This window comes from Limulus polyphemus, unplaced genomic scaffold (genome assembly GCF_000517525.1).
Source record: "Limulus polyphemus unplaced genomic scaffold, Limulus_polyphemus-2.1.2 Scaffold1374, whole genome shotgun sequence".
Lineage (NCBI taxonomy): Eukaryota > Metazoa > Arthropoda > Merostomata > Xiphosura > Limulidae > Limulus > Limulus polyphemus.
Window position 1 is genome coordinate 238,930 of NW_013666984.1, and position 5,457 is coordinate 244,386.

Here is a 5,457-nt window from a genome sequence, read left to right on the forward strand (position 1 = left end):
ATAATGTTATGGTCAATCCCACTATTCGTTGGTAAAAGAGTAGCCCAAGATTTGGCGGTGGGTGGTGCTGACTAGCTGCCTTCCCTCTAGTCTTACACTGCTAAATTAGGGACGGCTAGCGCAGATAGCCCTCGTGTAGCTTTGCGCTAAATTCAAAACAAACAAACAAAAAATAAAAAAAACAAATCGTAGCTATATATTCTATAATAAACAAAATAATGCATTTAGTTAAACCACGAAATTCTTCAATAATTACGAAAGTGCACAAAGTTCGAAGAAATAACAAGTTTGATAAGAAATCCTAGCCCCACGTTGTTCGTCAACGGACGGTCGAAGACGAAGTCATTTTGGAACAATAAGTCAGTAGATAATGGCACCACAGTCAGACCCTGATAATGACCAGTCTCTTGATTGATTGCGATATCTGACCGCCACGAAAAGTCCTCTACTTGACTGGTCTCCACTAAGAAATACCGAAAGGCCTAAAAGAAGATTTGAACGCCTAAGACGTAATAATTTTCTTTGAATGAGTATTTTTTAGTATTAGAGTCGCTGTTTATTGCTTTCTAGAGATTAAGAAACCCATTATTAAATCATTGTGTCTGACCGAAGCGCTTAATCCGCCTTTTCTTCTGTTAATATGTGGCGTTTCAACTGTTTTTCTCTTTGGAGATTTAGTATCACTGATTAATCTATATGGCAACGCTTGCTTTTGTTTAAATTCTGTTTCATAAAGCAAGTGCGTGAAACAGTACATTAATTCATTTCTACATATGACCATGAAGGTTTAAAAGTCAGGTTATAATCTAGACTGTACAGTTTTTACAATTTATAGCGAAAACCCTCATTTCATCTAAATTTGACACAACTTCGTAGCTTTTGAATGAATTATCATTCTGCTAATTTTCATAATGAACTTCAACAAGCAGTAAATTCACAAAGCTTAGAGCCTAAAAACAATACACATATATATATATAAATTATTTTAATTCGAAACAAATGATATATATATATACATTGGTGTTCCAAAGAGGAAAACACATTGAGTGTACCTTGATAAAGTTACATTTATAATTACAATCAATCAGCGTGTGTGTGTGGATATGTGTAAAAATAGTTTTGTGAGGAACCTAAATGTAATCTTAAAGTGTTTATTTCTGTAGTATTGTCCCCCAGTGGATTAACGGGAAGCTTCAGGGTTCATAATGCTAAAATTCATGTTTAAATCCACGCGACAGTAATAGCGCAGGTTGCCCAAATGTGAATTTTTGCGTTAAAACGAACGGATCGTAAATCAATTTGTCTGAAAACAATAATTTTAAGCTTATCGTATTTCTTAAATACTGATTTTTTTCATTTGGGTTCCTTAGGATTTCTCCCAAAAGTAAAGTGTATAATAATTTTTCAACCACACTAGGTCCGTCATTTTCACTGCCCACGACGCGCTTTGCTCATTACCAGAGTTCATCAGCCTATTTTGGGATACAACAAATACAGTAGTAGTCGAAGCATAGAATTGGTTTAAACTGGATTAAGGAACTTGTGGAGTATCCATAGTTGCTGACTAAACTGTAAGAGCGAAATATTGAGCCAATAAAGATTCATTCTTGAGATATAAATCGTTATTTACATTAATAGAAAAGCTATTTACATAAGAAATTTTACACACTATTCTTTTCGAAAAAAAAAACCCTAAGGGAGCGAATAAAGAATGTAGTATTTAGTAATACAATAAGCCTAATGCTACTATCTTATGACAAATATATAACTGATTAACGCTTCCCCCATAAAAGGCATTAATTAAGACTCTGAATGATAGTGATTATTCTGTGAATATGTTAGTCTGTAGATTGTCTGGCAAAACTATAATATTAGTTAGTCTGTAGATTGTCTGGCGTAACTATAATATTGGTTAGCCTGTAGATTGTCTGACATAACTATAATATTTGTTAGTCTGTTGATTGTCTGACATAACTATAATATTGGTTAGCCTGTAGATTGTCTGACATAACTATAATATTTGTTAGTCTGTAGATTGTCTGACATAACTATAATATTTGTTAGTCTGTAGATTGTCTGACATAACTATAATATTGGTTATCCTGTAGATTGTCTGGCGTAACTATAATATTGGTTAGCCTGTAGATTGTCTGACATAACTATAATATTTGTTAGTCTGTTGATTGTCTGACATAACTATAATATTGGTTAGCCTGTAGATTGTCTGACATAACTATAATATTGGTTAGTCTGTAGATTGTTTGGTAAAACTACAATATTGGTTAGCCTGTAGATTGTCTGGCATAACTATAATATTGGTTAGTCTGTACATTGTCTGACATAACTATAATATTTGTTACCCTGTTGATTGTCTGTCATAACTATAATATTGGTTAGCCTGTAGATTGTCTGGCATAACTATAATATTTGTTAGCCTGTAGATTGTCTGGCATAACTATAATATTTGTTAGTCTGTAGGTTGTCTGGCATAACTATAATATAGGTTAGTCTGTAATTTCTCAGTTATAATTCTAATAATGGTGACTTTGTAGTTTGTCAGATTAACAATAATAATGATTAGTCCGTACATTATCAGTGTTAATGTTATAACTGGTCATTCTACAAATTGTCATCTATAACATTATTATTGGTTAGTCTGCGAATTATCATAAACACGTTTATTATTGTTTAACATGTAGATTGTCGGATGTATCTTTAATAACGACTAATCGGTTTAACAGAATTTATGACCCGAAGTACGTGACATACGTTTTATGTCTTGCCATTTGTCGTTTTATGAGAAAAAACTCTCATCAGAGTAAAAACAACAATATGTGGTGCACTTGTGTGCTCGATTCTTTTACAGGTGTGATATTAGAGTAAACACAACAATATGTGGTGCACTTGTGTGCTCGATTCTTTTACAGATGTGATATTAGAGTAAACACAACAATATGTGGTGCACTTGTGTGCTCGATTCTTTTACAGATGTGATATTAGAGTAAACACAACAATATGTGGTGCACTTGTGTGCTCGATTCTTTTACAGGTGTGATATTAGAGTAAACACAACAATATGTGGTGCACTTGTGTGCTCGATTCTTTTACAGATGTGATATTTGTGTGTCATCGTAATATTATAGCTGCCACTTTCCGAATTCAATGTTAAACAAAAAAAAATATCATATGTATTTAAGAAATCAAAATTATCTTGGATTTGTTTGTTTCATTATTAAACACAAAGCTATACAAGAGGTGTTTTTGTGCTGTGTCTATCGCGGACCTCGAAACTCTACTTTTAGCGTTATAAGACCTCAGACTTACCGTTAATACAGGTAGGTGCCAGTAATCCCCCACTGATAGATTGAAAATAAGAACATAAATTACGAGTATATGAACAAAGGTGACACTTAATTTTAAGAAATGCATATATATATTTGTTGGTTTGTAATTAAGCACAAAGTTACACTATGGGCCATCTGTGCTCTGCTCACCACGGGCATTGAAACCCGGATTCTAGCGTTATAAGTCCGCAGACATACCGCTCTGCCACTGGGGGGTGGCGTATATATAAATATATATATATAACATTAGGTAATACTTATTTAAACGTATTATTTTCTCTGCTTGAGCCCTCCAGTGGCTCAGCGCTAAGCTTTTGCACTTGTCGCGCTAAGAGTCGGGTTTGGATACTCGCAGTGGCCAGATCGTTCATTTTAAGCTTTGTGGTATTTCTAAGAAAAACAACGACAGGGGAATATTATGTATCAATACTAATCAAAATCTATTAGTAAAACAACAGATCGTTAGTTATGAATACAATGGTATATATAATAAGTCATAACTTCCTTACCACGAAACAACTGGAAGCTTTCTTCTAGACAGCCCATTTTGTAGCTTTGTGTTTAAACGCCAGCTAACCTGGGCTGAAATACTGGAATTTTAAGTTTGTAGTTGCAAGTTATTGCTTGCTAACTCACTGACTGATTCCCCTTCTGCAATTAGACACATATATTGTTTTGAAAAAGGACTGATTCCCCTTCTACAATTAGACCCGTATATTGTTTTGAAAAAGGACTGATTCCCCTTCTACAATTAGACCCGTATATTGTTTTGAAAAAGGACTGATTCCCCTTCTACAATTAGACCCGTATATTGTTTTGAAAAAGGACTGATTCCCCTTCCTACAATTAGACCCGTATATTGTTTTGAAAAAGGATTGATTCCCCTTCCACAATTAGACCCGTATATTGTTTTGAAAAAGGACTGATTCCCCTTCTACAATTAGACCCGTATATTGCTTTGAAAAAGGTAAAAATACAGTATTTGATTGTTCAATTTAAATCGTCAATAACGTGATACTTTTATGATTGGGTAGTAGTTGTAGGAAGGGTTCGTTCTAGCCAATTCAATCACCGTGCCAAGGCATATTGATTAAACACAAATTTAGTACGCAACAAATTTTTTTCTTCTTCTTTCTAACTGCCATCAAGTTTCCTGGACAGAGACACAAACATCGATTTCTCGTACAATGTATTAAGCTCTTGGGTCTCCAGACAGGCGTATAAACTGTCTTCATCAAAAGCTAAGCCTATTTCAAGAGTATAGGCATAATTTATTTATAGATGTATATATATACGATTCTTTTTTTCTCAGCTAGCTAAAGCCTCATTTATATCAAAGAAAAGATAGCTGGCTAAACGCTACGCTGCAGCCAGCAAAATAAATAGATTAATTTTAGTAACAAACCACTTATTTCAACAGTTACTTAGTAAAGCGATAGTACTTTTCTTGAAAGTGATGTGGGTTACAGTTATTTTTTCGATATATAAAGGGGAAAGATAACAGTAACAAATAATAGTAATAGGCTTAAGCTTTCGTCATGGCAGATATTTCTAGTCTGAAAAGTAGCTTTTATGAATAAAGAAGTTTGTTTTCTTCTAAATTTGAGGTCATATTTATCAAAACTGTTATACACCTGAATTCCAGTAAAGAAGATACTATTTTTTTTTTACATTCATACGTTATACAAAGTAAGATAAGATATTTTTAAAGCAAAAGTTAAATATGGTTTTGGATTTCTGCCAAAACAAAAATACGCGTTTGTTGCGTCTTAAGTTCATCGGAAACATAACATTTTATTTTCTGAAGTTAAGATGGATTATACACTTTACACCCTTGAAATATTTAACAGGACCTTAAGAATGAGCAAGTCTTGCTAATAGCTGCAAGTTTTTTCTTTTTTCTTATCGCTTCCATATTTTTTATCCCAGTCTTATCTTCTTCCCAAACCAAACTGCTTCTCCTGCAAGGGCGCAGCATGGCCAGATGGTTAGGGCACTCGACTCGCAATCTAAGGGTCGCGGGTTCGAATCCCCGTCACACCAAATATGTTCGCCCTTTCAGCCGTGGGGGCGTTATAATGTGACGGTCAATCCCACTATTCGTTGGTAAAAG